This window comes from Gobius niger, assembly GCF_951799975.1.
Source record: "Gobius niger genome assembly, chromosome: 15".
Classification (NCBI taxonomy): Eukaryota; Metazoa; Chordata; class Actinopteri; order Gobiiformes; family Gobiidae; genus Gobius; species Gobius niger.
The window spans coordinates 23,234,206-23,250,972 of NC_136866.1; positions in this window are offsets into that span (position 1 = coordinate 23,234,206).

Below are 16,767 nucleotides of genomic sequence, written 5' to 3' on the forward strand. Positions count from 1 at the left end.
TGTCACTACCAAGGAAGGGACAAACAAGGAGGTATCCGGGCAAGATTAAAATACAACAAAAAAAGCAACAAAAGAGCCACAAAAGAGTGACAAAAAAGTGACAAAGAAGCCGATCCGTTCATTCGAGGTGAGAGAAAGAAAAACACAGATTTACAATGTGTCTCTTAATCGTCAGGTGCTGTCGGGACCCGGCATATTTGGGACTTCTTTCTCTGTTTAATCAATACACAGCCATCTCTCTCTCTGCTGTCCCGATCAATGCAAGCCTTTTAGACTTTCTCCACTTCTCGACACGGACAGACTTCACTGTTTAAGTAAATTGTTTCTGGCAAATTGTCACCGGCTTTGAAAAGGTCTGGGGGGGGGAGGGGGGGATCATCTGAGGACGGGTCAACCATTAAGCTCTAATGTGATTCCAGTTTGCTTTGGGCCCTGAACGCTCGCATGGTTGATGGATGTAAGCATGTTGGCATGTCCTTGGGCACCAGCTGATGTCATCATGCATTATGTTTGACAGGTAAAAGACATCGACCAAGTAAAGGAATTGATTCTTCTATAAGATTTATTATTATATTGTTGTCATTATAACCCCTAAACCCCAACCTTAACCAAGCACATTTTCCCTAGTTGTACCCAAAGCTAAAAGCTCCTTAAGCACTTACAGCCTATAGGCCAGTGTAACGGCTGATTTGAAAGCTAAGACTCATCAAAGCTTCTTCCTTGTTTTTGTTATCATGTTTTTGTTGTTTTCATTGCTTTTTTTGCCGCATTTTAACCACATTTTCGTCATGTTTTTGTCACATTTTTGTTATATTTTTGTCATGTTTTTGATATATTTTCTTTGTTTGTTTTTTTAGTGTTTTGGGACCATTTTTTTTTTGTGTGTGTGTGTGTAATATAACTGATCAATCCACAAACATGTGACCAAATTGTGATAATCATAACGAGAAAGTAGCTTAATTATTTTTGTAGGCCTTATAGCTTTCAAATGAGGAGTTACTCTGTTCTATAGTCTGTAATCTCCATGTTGAGAAGCTTTTAGGTTTGGGTAGAGCCGAAAATGTGCTCAGTTGAGGCTCACCTGGAAACAAAAACAAAAAACCTTATCTTCACAGGGACATGTTTAATTATTGCACTTATTTCAATGTTTACAATTTCTCTCATTGGTGCGACAATATCTCAGCATAAGCAGCTTCAGACTTCAACTTCTCCAGCCTTGGACTGAACAGAATTTTCAAGTTTTTTTCAGGGAGATTTTTTAATATCTAATTCCAAAGTTTGATTTATTGAGATTCAAAGGCCTTATTTTTTACATGAAAACATGAAATGACAGAAAACTTTCAATACATTATTTCCTCATATTCATGTCAGTGATCTGCAGCAGAAGTTTCAAATTGATATGTTTAAATTTAAAAGCTTTCCCTATTCACCTGCACTGTCACCAACCGAAATGTATGCGGTGGGTTTGGTGAAGCCCTGGGTTAAACCAAAGGAAGCAAATGAAAAAGGAGAAAAAACAAACAAAATATTTCTCATTTGTGTTTGAATCAACTCTATTTACATTTTCTTTCTCATGTTTAGAGCTTGCTTACACGCTCCAACATTAACCGTCTAAGAAAATCTGTTAGTGCTGTGTCCCTGCTGCTCGGAGGTGAAAATAGCTCGGCTACTGCCTGAACAAACGCTTTACGCTCTGTGACGCCGCTAACTCCACTCCCCGACTGTGCCTACATCTGTGCATGCAGCTTTTCCTGTCCCAAAACCACTGGGAGTTCGTGCAAACCCAGACTTGTTTTGAACCCCACTCTGCAACAAATGAGCTTTACTTTTAATAAGGAATATTCATTTATAATTTATACAAATCTTTTATTTAAATAAGTAGGCCTTGATTGTTTTTTGCTTCCTTCAATGTATCTACTAAAAATGTGTTTCTAATTTCAGGCAAAGTTAACACAACAGGCAACAATCAAACTAAAAAAAGATCCTAAACTGGTCAAAACAACATGCAAACATTTTTTTCCCCCTGTCTGCTGCCTTTTTGGCTTTGTTTAAAATGCCAGATGCCCTTCCTGCCTCCTGGATATCAAGCTAAACTATGCACTTCTCAGCATGTTTTGGGCTCAACAGCAATAATCTGGACAGACACCATGTCAGTCAGTCCTGCCATTAGGGAGAATTGTCTCAAACCGTGACTGGCCCATTTGAGTAAAGGACAGCTTCATCCATCAGGCTGTTAGGAAGCTGAACTCTCCCCTCCCTCCACTGCTCCTCTATTATGAACACACTGCAAGGCTGTGGGAACCCAGGGTGCTGATGGCGCTGCAGCACCCACTGGTGGATAGTTTGCAAACTGCAGGAGAGATTAATAGGAAATATGCACAGAAAAGAAAAGCATTTTTGGGGTAAATTTTGTTCCTCAGCACACCCTAACTAAAATATCTTCCCACAGCTCTGACACACTGTGTGCTTTTTTATTTTACTGTGGTCAGTGAGAATGCTGTTGATAACTGCCGTGCATTAGTTTTGTTTATACCGTGGTCTGGGTGAATACTCGATTCTGATTGGCTGGAGGGTGTAGGTTAAAAACTGTTCATCTACACCTATAGTCCGGCAACAGTTTAATCACGATCTTTATCACTCCAGTGCAGCTGTAGCAACGACAATCGAGCTGGAACTATCTTCAGGTAAAACAGCTTGAAAAGTGAAATAACGCATACTGATAAAGAAAAAAAAGCAGACCCAAATGACCACTTTCAGTTTATGGGACCATGGTATAAGTGGATTAAACAACTCAGAGCTGTGTATTATGTAAGGGATAATAGCATGCTGGTCATTATCGGGAGCTGGACCCCCATGCAAAGTGGAAGGGTCTTGTTTCGCCCTATACATTATCCTGCTTATTATATGGCCATTTGCCAACTGAACACACACAAAATAAGCTTCATACACTTTTATGAAGGCCGAAAGGTTTATTTAATGATTTCCGCTGAAAATAGTTCCCAAAAGTTTGGCTTGGCAACGTTTGTTGTGATATCCAGGGCAGTGTGGCTGGGCTAGTAGCAGCAAGGCTAGCTACTTATTGCTAGTCAAGCTTCTTAGTTGAAGGTGCAGTTGGAGAGGAAGAATGGTGGTGAATCTCTGGGTAAGTTGAAAGTCGGACTCACGTTAACTTCACGAGCGATTCCTCCAACTTCTTTCACAGGGACGGGGACAGAGACAGTGTCCTCGACTACGTACGTGCGGAGTGATATGAAAGACCTGTATTACAAGCACGAACTCCGTTGCCATTAGCAGCGGTCATTAATTTTTTCAAAGGTCCTCTAGCCTCAATCAGAATGTTGGAAATGTTGGAAAATCCCATTCAAGTCAATGGAGCGTTCTACTTGCATTGTGAAGAGCTGTATAATAAACAGTTTTAATGCAATGTAGTTTTAAATGGTTATTGCCAAGCTACAGTGTTAATTACGAAGAAATAAAGTCATTATTACGATGGACAGTAATGTGTTATGTGTGTTTTAGTAGCACCTGCCCGGGGACCGCAGATGGAAATTAGCATGAGCTCCCTGATAAATAAACTAATTAAAAAGATTCTCCGTGAGTCCTTCGCATGAGTTAACTTTCCTGGGTGGCCGGGCCGCACAAACTAGGCGACCACCTGTCCTTCTTTTGTCGGTACTGCACAGCTATTTAGGTCTCTGTCCTCCAGGCCAACCTGTTTAGATGACGTCCCACTTTTCCATTGGTTTCCTGTGAAATGTAGATCATCTTGTGAGCTCGTGGCCCCTTGCTATCCCAATTACAGTTGAATAATGTGTGTTTGTTTTGGGGATTATTTGCCTACTTTCTCATTGCTCATCATTCACTTCCTCCTTCTTAGCTCCTCTGTGTCCCTCCAAATTCACACCTAGCCCCTGCCCCTTTACCAACAGTTCTTTGCCTTTGTTTATACTTCTACAGTGTGCTGCAGTCGTAAAGTTACATTTAAAGTTCTAAGAGACCCATGCAATCTCCGGTAACTTTGCAAAACGCCCCAGAATAGAGATCATTTGTGTAATAAATCCTAATGGCAAACAGTAAAAACAAGCAGTAAGGCAGAGGAAGCTACTCAACCCGAACTGATGATCCCATCCATTGCAACAGCTCATTAAAAGTGCTGAGCTAAGTCTGAATGCTGCAAGAAATTAGTTTTCCCCCCGTCCTCCCTTAACAAATTCCTCCTCGTAGTTTACAACGTGACAAATCGAGCCAATAAACCACAAATTCCACGGCCCTGGTATTATCCATAAAAGTGTCTGGAGGAGTAAATGATGCACTCCGTAGCAGACAATAGCGTTAAATTTTCAGTTTGCACAGCGTCCCTGAGAAAAGACGGATCACCATAAGTAGTTTTCAGCAAAGAAATCAGAAAAGCTGAACGAGACTTTGTTCAGAAACGAGTCTTTGACAAAGTAGCAGTCCCTAAAAGCATATATTATACTTGCAGCTAAATGATCCTTCACTTTGAACAATATAGAGTCACTTATTCACCGTATGTCCCTGTTCTATTCACTCCGGGTAAGTTTATACAAGCATAAAACTGCCCATAGCCCTTGAAGCAGCATAACTTGATTGCTTTTTCACATTTTCCCAGGATGCAGTGGCCATAGTTGTCATCATGCATTTGCCAACGACATAACTGCTCTACTTTCTCTTTAATAATCTCTTGTCAGAATGATGCCATGCCTTTAAGTAATTGTTTCCCCGGCAGTAACTCATCAAAGAGGCCGTAGCAGTCGATAGAAACATGGTCAAACTGATGAACTGCGCAGTGAAGACAATTTGAGCACGTATAAAGTCAGAAGCCTGGTAAAGGTGTATAGATTTTAACATTATTCAGAAGAGTGATAGATTCATGGCTCTTTACAAGGAGCTGGGTCTTTGGGATCCATTCATTTCAAAGAGTTCTTCAAGAGACTGCCTTGTTTTTATATAAAACCTTGTTGGGATGCCAAACAGAAAAGATAAATCATCTAAGAGCTGATCGCTGACAGGCACCTTAAAATTCAAATAAGATAAGACTTTATTGATCTTATTTGTCTCACAGGTCCGAGCCCAGTCCTTTCTGTGTGGAGTTTGCATGTTCTCCGCGTGTCTGCACAGTTTCCCCCCGGTACTCCAGTTTCCCCCGACCATTAAAAACATGTACAATAGGCCTGTATGAATGAGAATGAGAATGAGAATGAGAATGAGAATGAGAATGAGAATGAGAATGAGAATGAGAATGAGAATGAGAATGAGAATGCGACGGATGGAAATTAGCCCAAGGCCACAATCCGGTGTGGCATGTTTACATGCTTGCATGTTTCCGTACTGTCCTGACCAAAAAAATAAATAAAACAAAATAAATAAATCTCTCAATGGAGAAATTCACTCTGATACAAAATTAATTAATTAAGATTAATTCTCCAAAACAACGAGCAAAATTCTTGGACGTTTAGCAACTGTATTCTGTTCAGTTCGGCGTCACATTGAAGCACACTAAGACAGACATCACCATAGATATAACATACAAGAGATTGATGATTAGCTATTAGCTATTCAGCCCCATTCAATTAACTCCTCAGTCTCCTCATACGAAGCCCCTCGCGTGGTGGGCGGACCGGCTACGAGCCTCCACAGTGCTCCAGAGCCTGTCAAGCAAAGATTTAGGCTTTAACTTTTTATTGCTGATGTACAAAAAACAGCGTGATTAAAAATATGACACCTAGCTCAGTCATAGCGATTTTTATAGCCAACAAATGAACTCTTTGGAGCCAAGCTATAAGCAGTTTAAATGAAGCCCAAAGCTACATAGGAATCCTGTTTAGCAAGTGGAGTCGCCCCTGGCCACCAGGGTGTGGTATTACAGCAATGACAGCTCCTCGCCATGAGGACCAAAGAGAAACGCTTTCCTCGCCCATTAGACATCACTCTCTTCGATGAGTATGGACGTGGACCTACTTTAATGAATGAGCCCCACTTTTGGGCTCCACTATCTCAGGGCACTTTCCAAATCGTACTTAGTGAAATAAATATGAAAATCGTCTTGGTATGTGACAAAAAGTGCTCCACTCATGCGACAAAAAGATATATTGAAACCACTCTGTTTATAAAGACAAATGTAATTGGTCAAAACAATACTGTACTCAACCCATAGTGTATATACCTCACATAATCTTCGACTGCAGTGTGGGTGTTTAAGTTGAACAGGGCAGCGCTATTGCCCTCACGTATATATCTTCTCTGGGCCTCCATCATGATTATTGATTGCCGCGAAGGCAGACAATCGAATGGTGTAATTATTTTGCGTGGGTTTTATGGACTGTGAGGGGAATTTATCCTTATTTACGCCGGGCTGTATGCAGATGGCAGGGAGTTAATAATGCAAAGGATAATTCAAAAACGGCGACTTACTCATTAGACTTTACTAAACTTGTGTTCCTGGGATTAGTACAACTGTTTTAATGGCATCTATACAGAGTGCGCTGTTTCCTCCTTGTGTTGTATCACTGTAACAAAAGTCAGTCACTGAAATTTAACAAGGATATATTTCCCAGACGATGAATCTAGCACAAGGTCTGGGGAGTCACTGTAAAGGTCGCAGCAAATTAAATCAATAAATCTATTGCCTATAATCATGGACAAGCAAATAGTCAATGATGAGGGATTAGATCTGCTCTGAGACAAGATTTGAAAGGTTGACCATTCATTCTCGCTCTGCACTCAGAGGTGGCAAGCCGAACCAAAAGAAAAGCCATTACTTCTCGGTTAAGGTGGGGGACCTTAAAGGAAAAGTCCACCATTTTTCCATACAGAGATATGTTCTTGCCTGAGCTTAGACGAGTTGATGCGTACCAGTCTGGTCTTTGTGAGTGCCCTCAGTCATGCAAAATGACAAAATGAAAAGATGTTGTTAGCATTTGGCCTCTCCCAATGTATTCCTATGGCTCCAAACGGGGGTGAAGTTAGAAGCGACCAAGCTCTTCCACGGGCACAAAGACCAGACAGGTACGTATCAACTCATCTAAGCTCAGGTAAGAACATATCTCAGTATGGAAAAACGGTGCCCTGTTCCTTTAACCGAGGACATTTTCTCCAGTTTGGCTGTACCCAAATCTAAAGCTTCTTCAATGGCGAGTTTACAGCCCGTAGGCCAGTGTAACCCATCATTTGAAGTTTTGCTAACCTACAAAACAAATAATTTTTTCTCGTGTTGTTACCATGTTCTAATCATGTTTTGTTGTATTTTTTATGCTGTTCTGTCGCTTTTTCATTCATCCTTGTTTACCTCGTCTTCATTGCTACTTTGATACTTTTTTCAAGAAGCTTTTAGATTTGAGTAATGCCGAACTGGAGAGAATGTGCTCGGTCAAGGTGGGGGTTGCTGCCGTCGGCAACACTATGAGGCCAAAGAATGAGATCTGATGAACATCCTAAATGACCAGGTTATTCCAACAATGGATTTGTTTTCCCTGATCGTATGGGCATATTCCAAGATGACCATGCCAGGACTCATCGGACTCATATTGTGAACACTACCAAAACAAAATATCAAGGGTTTAAATGACTTGAAGATAATATTAATCTTGAATCTGATCGGACCAAGTTTACTTTGTTTAGTTTGATGAGTTTTTCAGACTGGTTGTAAGGTGATCTTGCTTGAAATAAGAAAGTAAAACCGCCAATGGACTAGTGTAATTTTCTTACCCCATTGGCAAAGAAATAAATCTGAAATAAAGACAAAATCTAATGAAACGAGTCAGAAACATCTCAGAGCAAGTGAAATATACTAGCTCAAATGCCCAACTAAATCATAACTCATCAAAAATATCTAGATATTCATTTTAGTAGCCTCTCCAACGCTCAGTCACGCACCGCAGATTGAAGCAGTGCAGAGGTGACTCCAATGTTTTGATCATGTGTCCTCATAAGAGACAGACTCAGTGCAGCGATAGACTTTTATGTGAACAAGGAGGCGTAAATGATTAAATCATCCCAAAGTCTTTTCGTCTGGTGTGATCATTAGCCGCGTGCAATAATTGACACTGACACTGAACGTTCTGCACAGCTCAGATCAAATCAAGGATGGCACCTCAGGGACAAAATGGTTTATCTTGTTAACTTTACTCGGAATACAACTAACAACCACTTTAAAAGACTTCAGGCGTCTGTGTCTGTGTAAATTGTGTGTTTAAAGTTTTAAGCGGTCTTTTCTTGCAACATGTTTCTACTTTCGTGTTCCTCAGCTCTGTAAAGATTTGTCACCTCTGCTTTACAGTTCCTCGTGTTGCCTTCGCGGGTCTTTTTGACCCGCTGTCATGTTCCGGGCATTTGGATGCAAGGTGACATAAGGGGGCGCCCTTCCAACCTTCTCAGTGTAAATGTGAGTTGACTTTCTTCAGAGTTAGACTTTAGGTCAGACACCATGAGTGACAGTAACATGACGCTAAACACAGTGAGCTCTTTGTTTCCAGTAAAAAGGCTGAGGCCTCATTGTTCTTCAGTTCTTCAGTGAAAAAGGAAGTCATGGAGCTTCTGCTTTAGACGGAACTTCAGACTTCTGCTGCATGTTGAGTATACTTGAGTTTATTCTGAAACTCAAATATGTAGTAAAAACATAATATATGGAAAATTATTATTACAAAAAGAAAAATATTTGAAAATCATGTATCTAATCAAAAAATGTGTTTTTTAATTTACTCTCATTCTAAAAACAAAACAAAAAACAAACAAACCCAGGTCTGCTGTGGACAGATGTTACAGAAGAAGCTCGTGAGGTTCATTTCTTCAACAGTTACTATAGTAACTATTTTCTCCAAAGTAAAAGTAGATCTACCACAGTCCTGTCCACATCTGTCACGGTCCACCATGACCCACCACGACTCAGAGGAACTGGGACAAACATGACTTTACAGCTGATACAAATGCTTAGGGTTTGTTTGGGTTTTCTTTTTTAGAATGAGAGTAAATAAAAAATAAAAAATGTGATTAGATACAGGATTTTAAAATATTTTTCTTTTTCTAATTAAAAAATATTTTCCATATATTAGGTTTCTACTATAGATTTGAGTTTCAGAATATGATCAAATCAATCAAAAGTTATTTATAAAGCACTTTTCATACCAAAAGGTATCACAAAGCGCTTTACAGATTACAACATTTGATATGATATCATATGCCTCTGACATGCAGCAGAAGTCTGAAGTTCTGTCTAAAGCAGAAGCTCCATGACTTCCTTCTTCACTTCTCAGTCTGTGACTGAAGAGCAATGAGGCCTCAGTTTTTTCACTGGAAACAAAGAGCTCACTGTATTTAGCGTCATGTTACTGTCACTCATGGTGTCTGACCGAAAGTCTAACTCTGAAGAAAGTCAACTCACATTTACACTGAGAAGGTTGGAAGGGCGCCCCCTTGTGTCACCTTGCATCCAAATGCCCGGAACATGACAGTGGGTCAAAAAGACCCGCGAAGGCAACACAAGGGTTAAGCTGTTTCCCCCCCATTTTTTGCCTCCATTAATAGGCCGTTATATTTTGTTATGTTGCTAATAGCCATGCTGTTTATAGGCACCTTCAACATTCCTTCATTTTGACAGAAGAGGGTGATAGACTTCTAGTCCTGTCTATGAAAATGAAGGAGCCACCATTTTTTGTAAACATAACAATACCTTAAATGCAAGCCTAGATACATGCCTAGATGCAAGTTGGTCATTTTATGCTCGATACTCCCACCTCAGGTCTTACACGTAACTGCAGTCTCTATATTAAGCACTTGCATGACAGCACTTCGGACCCGCAGTAACAACTTTTTGAGTGACAGTGCAGGATTTTAGAGGCAGTTGTGGTGAACAGGTCTGAGCTCATTCTACACATTAGGAACATGTAGGCGGATACTTAGTTTTAACATTTTTAAACTCTGTGTAGTCCCTTGAAGCAATCTTTCTTCGCTGAAACTACAAGCTACTACTTTAGTAGTGCTTGAACACCAATAAGACGAAAGAGATGGTGATCGACTTCTGGAGGAAGACTCTACCGCACACACCGCTGAACATCCAGGGGGAGGACATTGAGGAGGTGGACAGCTTCAAGTACCTGGGTGTTCACCTCACCAATAAACTGGACCAAAGCTCTGTACAAGAAGGGCCAAAGTCGCCTCCACCTTCTCAGGAGACTGGTCTTTGACTTTTTATGACTCTGTGGTCGCCTCTGCTCTCAACTACGCTGCCGAGACAAGAACAGACTGAACAAGCTTGTCAGGAGGGCCAGCTCCGTCCTGGGCTGCCCCTGGACCCTGTGGAGGAGGTGCTAGACTGGAGGGTATTAGCCAAGCTCACCTCCATCATGGACAACACCTCCCACCCACTACATGGGACTGTAGAGGAGCTGAGCAGCTCTTTCAGTGGCAGACTGAGGCACCCTCAGTGAAGGAGCACTACTGTAGGTCCTTCATCCCCACTGGTGTTAGACTGTACAAAAAGACTTTAAAGTAACTCATGCGCAATAACTACTATGAAAAAAATGATGTACAATAATCTCTGTATGAGCGTCATTTTAATCTCTGTATCAGTGTCACTCTGTCTGCACTAAGACTGAACGAATTTGCATTGCTGACATGTTTTATAGTCTGCTCTAACTATATTTTTATGTAATTTTATTAATTGTACATAAGATACCTTTATATACTATTTAGTTGAATGCACATTTCCTGTATTTTTTTGCACACCCTGAGTGTTTCTTGAGAGTTGATTAAACAAGTGAATTTCTCCATTGTGAGATCAATAAAGGATTATCTAATCTTATCTTTGCGTGATTTTGTAAAATGACGTAAGTTATCGTGAAACATGTGAAATTCCTTGGTTCGTGACAGGCGTCTCCAGCTCAAAAACAAAGTGTTGTCTTCATTGCCAGTGCTGTCGCAATGTCCCATCTGTCCTCGCCGTGACTGGTTATTTGAAAACAACATGAAGTGAATAGCTTTTGTTGCTTCTGGTTATAGGAGCATGTGAATTTGTAACAGCGGCCATATGCTGTTTGTCTTTAGACCCAGTGGCAACAGACAATAGTAATTCAACATCAAAACGCAATGCCGCTGCTAATTACAATTAACCTAATAAATGGTGGTGTTGGAAGCCCAGCAGCAGAAACCGAATGCATTCTCTCCTCCTTGCATTGTTGCAGTGTTGTTGTCAATATGTTCATGTTTTTTTCCTCTCATGTTTGCCAACTTTTTTTTGCTACTTTTTTGTTGCACTTCTGTCAATTTCTTGCTGCTCTTTTGACACTTTTTTGTTGGTTTTTTGGGCTCTTTTTATCACTTTTTTGTTTCATTTATTTACACATTTTTGTCTCTTTTTTGCTACACTTTCATCACTTTTTTGTCACTCTCTTGCTGCTCTTTTGTCACTTTTTTGCTGCTCTTTTGTCGCTTTTTTGTCACTTTTTATCTCTGTTTGTTGCTCTTTGGTTGCTTTTTTGTCATTATTTGTGTCACTTCTTTAACATTTTTTGTTGCATTTACATCCTCATTTTCTTCTAATTGTTCGTCTTCATTTTGACGCTTTTTTCCCCAAGAAGCTTTTAGATTTGGGTAATGCCAAACTGGAGAAAATGTGATTGGTTCAGGTGGGAGTTAAGAGGTTAAAGTTAGCAACGGTTACAGTTAGCAACCTTACTGAGTTGCAGTAACAGTTTTGTGTGCTACTCGTACCTTTACTTACTGCATAAGTTCAATTAGCATACTACCGAATACACAGAAGTAAAATCAATTCAACTGGACATTTTCATACATAGTTGCCCGACGTTTCGAGAATCATCCACTTCTCTTCTTCAAAGGGCCAAAGATGTAAAAGTCCCATCAGATGGTAGATTAGAAATGGCATTGACCTATGGGGTTCCCTAGGGGTTGATACTGGGGCCCCTCTTGTTCAATCTGTACACGCTTCCATTAGGTCAATTGATATCCAGTAACAATGTGTCCAATCACAATTACGTTGACGATACTCAGATCTATGTTTCACTGACAGTGGGTGAACATGGGTCTGTAGATTCACTGTGTCCCTGTATCAAACAGATTAGTGTGTTGATGCAAAACAACTTCCTCCAGTCCAATACAGATAAAACTGTATTGATTTAACTTCTGTGTGTTCACCACACTGGATGATACCGATCTTTGTTCTTGCAAGCAAATGTAAAGCAGAGGGAAAATGCGGTTCTCTGCATTTTGACTTGGCTTTAGAGCAGGGTAGGACAGTTTTCTTGATGGACGGCTAATTTTCTTCACCATCAGAAGACCACAGGCCGAACCCACTGATTGGAGCCCAAAGTAAAGCACCACTTTTAACAAATGCCAGTGTTGTACATCATGACCTAATGGGTGGTCTGCTAAGACATTTTAAAGGAATTGACAATAATTTGACACATTTTGTTTTAGTACTTTAACAGCCGTTTGATCTGTGTAAAGTTATTTCTCAAAATCATCTCGTGGGCCAGAAGTTCTATGCTGGAGGGCCGGATGTTGCCAACCTCTACTTTAGTGCATGTTTTGAATTCAGTCAAGTCACTACAAGGATCTTTATCCCTGCAAAAAAAGCAAAAACACAAGACAGATTCAAAACCGACGCAATGAAATGACTTTATAGAAGGCACTTTGTAAAGAAAGAAAAGAGTCAAGAACTATAATGGCATTTAAGAAACGCATAAAAACTACAATGATGATGTATAAAGCAAGTAATAAAGATGTGATGTGTGAAAATGAACAAATATGATGGTGTTGTTTTAAAATATTAATAAAACGAGAATATTTGTGGATACTGCTGAAAGAGCTGGTCGTTAGTAATCTAACAAAGATCAACAACAATTTTGATGGCGTTGTGTTTTGAGTATTTGCAAATAAATGGACTAAATGGTGCAGCGACTGTATAATTAACTCTCCTCTCTGCTCCTGCTGCATTTTAAAGTCGCTTACTATTAAAATAAATAAGCAGAATGAAATAAATAGATGCACCACAGCTCTGACATGTTGCTCCATGAATATTGAAAGGTACATCAAATGCTGCTCTATTTATGTAATATCTCCTCGACTTTCAGCGAGCACTTATTGTAAAGCCGTCTCTCTGTGCGCGGATCTTTACCGCTTTGTTCATGGCGCTTCCTCTTGACGTACTAATAATGTTTTCCCGTTTTAGGTGAAGCTGTTATTTAGTTATCCAGGGTGTAGTAAAAACAAAGAACATGCAAAACACTATAGAATTAGCTTCAGCGAGAGATGCCTGAGCAGACTGTGTTCTTTTGTTTATCTGCCATCAATCCCGGTGTTAGCTGCTAATTTGTCAATGCCGCACATCTCATCCCTGTTTAATGAGGACCTGCCTTTGATACAAACCTGCTATTAACCGGAGACGCTCGGATAAATGGCTTGTCAGAGGAACACGAAGATATCAAACTTCATTAGATTTGGGCGATAATGAATTGACTGATTAAGGCTTTTGTGCAGTCGTGGATGAGGTGACAACGAACAGTCTGTCAAACCGGTTTGCTCACATCCACACATGAAGCAAAAAGTTTCTATCAAATAGTTTAGGTATAGTGGTATCAAGACAGGTACGTACGGAAAAAATAAATCTTTCTTTAGAGATTAAGTTTTGGGCCCAGGGACAGTGTCATTTTACTTGAACCCTTAAAGGGACTAGATGCAAGTTGGCCATTTTATACTCACTACTGCCACCTCAGGTCATATGTGTAACTGCAGCTTCTATATTAAGCTCGTGCATGACGGCACTTCGGACTCGAATTAACACCTTTTTGAGTGACAGTGCAGGATTTTAGAGGCAGTTGTGGTGAACAGGTCTGGGCTCATTCTACACATTAGGACATGGCTGGAACATTTAGGGGGAGGAAAATACTTAGTTTCAACATTTAAAACTCTGTATAGTCCCTTTAAGCGTGAGAATGTGTTCAGTGCCACTCAACTTTTGGAGTGCATTGAAAAAATCAAATCTCGGATGTCAGCTAACTTTCTGCATTTCAATGATAAAAAGACAGAGGTTCTACTAGTTGGGCTTAGCAATGGTGGAGCTGACTCTCCAAACTTGACCCTTGACACGGTATGTTAAGCCCACCATGTCAAACCTTGGTGTTAAAATAGGTCCAGATTTTAAATTTGATAAGCAGGTTAGTGCTTTGGAGCATTCGGGGCATCTTTGAGGCTGGTTGTGTTTTGTCTTTGAAATGTCTGTATGTATTGTGTATATATTTCTTCTGTATATTGTCTAAGTTACTGTTTGCTGATCTTACCTGCCTTAGGACAACGTATGAAAATTAGCTACTGTGCTAACTCCAGCATATTTACATTGATGCTCTTAGCTGACATTTTGATTAATATGTACTGTCCTAATTCAAATAACTAACTAAATAAATAAATGAGGCCAGTTATTTTTTCTTATTGAGGTAGCTTCTAAAAATAAAGTCCTCACTTTCTGGTCATCATTTTTGAAATATTGCTTCATGCTTTCGTTACGACGCGGCTGGACTATTGTAACGCCCTGTTGTCACACGCCTGCAGCTGGTTCAGAACTGGATCCCGAAAGCATGATCACATTTCACCTGTTGTGCTTTCCCTTCACTGGCTTCCAGTCTAATACAGAATTGATTTTAAATCAGTTGAAATACCTCAATGGCCTTGCTCTGCTTTATCTGTCCAACATGCTCTATCATACTCCACGGCATGTTTGCGCTGCTTGTGGTTCCTCAGACCGAGCGCAAACTCAGAGGAGATCAAGCGTTTTCTCTTGTTGGTCCCATTTAGCCAGTTTGGAAGTTGACTTCTACTGTTCAAATTGTCCTCTTATGCCACTGTATGTATGTATTCATGATTGTTTGTTTATTCTGTCCTTTTGTACGGCACTTTGGTCAACTTTGTTTGTTGCTTTATAAATTGTGGATTGTGTGGATTGGATTGGAATGATACAAATTCAAAAGAATGGATTAAATTAAAATTATGGTTCTGTTTCCTGGTTCTAGATGACAAACATTTGATTTTAGGTATTAAAAATTATATTTTTGATACCAATCCTGGACACTAACAACATTATTCCGGTTCAACATTTGTAAATTGTCTGTTTTGGACGTAAACTATGCTCATTACCCCGATCTCTACAGTGTCTTGTCTTAAACATATCTCACAATTTTAGATTGGGGAAAGTGCTTCCATGTTTTCCAGTCACATGAATCTTTCTGGTTATGAACCTGAAAACTTTTTGATATTGTAAAGATTGTCTATTCTCTTATGAAGTGTTAATTGTCACAGAATTAGTCTTGTTTTGCCTTTGATATCTCTCAGTGATACTTTACTTCATAGTTCATACTTCAATCCTTTTCATTCTGAACAAAACAAAAATAATGACTAATTTCATAACTCAGCGCTCTCTATCATCTGGCTTCTGTTGCGACATCATCTGCATACCCTCTATAGCCTCTTTTAACACCGCTCTTACAGTACCGGTGTATGCTCAGGCTTAGATATGTGATAAAAAACTAGTACTCTCTTTACTGTATATTTTATGGCTTGTTTTGGGTCTGTAGTCCCATGGTCTTTGGAGCTCCAGAGCATTTCTCCTCTGCTCCCATAAAATATTCATCAGCCTCAGAGCGATAGCAGAGGAGCCACAACCCAGTGACACTTGTGGCTAGTCCATAAACATCAGGCCAGTGCACTCACTTGTTCTTCATTCGCATTTATACTGCACTGCACTTGGCCCGAAGCTACATGAGAATGAACATTTCCTATACGAGCGAAAAGAAGTTTGTATCTGCTTACCGTGCAGAACGCTCCAACACACTTTTCAACAAAATCACAGTAAATTTTAAAGCTGGGCGCAGCAATAATGGGATATATACAGTGAGGTGTGACGAGAAGCTTATTGAACAGATTAACTTTGGTGCTTTGATTGCTCCAGACAAGGACATAAGGGAAACTTTATGCTTGGTTTGAACCAGTAGTTGGATGATTACCTTTGTGTTGGCCAAAAAATATATCATTTACAATCAATACGTGCATCAAACTGCTGAATGAGGAGAAAGTTTGATGTTCCAAAGCAAACCAAATGGGTAACTGTTATTGTATTATTATAATGTGTATATATATATATGTGTATGTGTATAATTTCAGCCAAAATTGCAGCTAAATTTGATGCTCTCAACTGGTCTTAACCCCCCGTCTAAGTGGAGCAAATTTTCTCCAGTTTGGCATTACTCAAATATGAAAACGCAACAAAAAGTGTCAACAACATAGCAACAAAGCGATACATTTAAATACATTTTGTGGGTCTTAGCTTTCAAATAAGGCACTGGCCTATAGGAACTTTTAGATTTGGGTGAAGCCAAACTGGAGAAAATGTGCTTGGTTAAGGCGGGGGTTAAAGCAGTACTAAGTAACTTGTTTACCTCAAAGGGACTATACAGAGTTTAAAAATGTTAAAATTAAGTATTTTCCTCCCTCTACATATTCCAGTAATGTCCTAATGTGTAGAATGAGCTCAGACCTGTTCACCACAACTGCCTCTAAAATCCTGTTCCTCAAAAAGTTGTTACTTTGGGTCCGAAGTGCCGTCATGCACGAGCTTAGTATAGAAGGTGCGGTTACACATATGACCTGAGGTGGCAGTAGTGAGTATAAAATGGCCAACTTGCATCTAGCCCCTTTAATATATCCTTTTTGTAGTCCCTCTGGGGGTAATACAAGTGTTAATGGGAT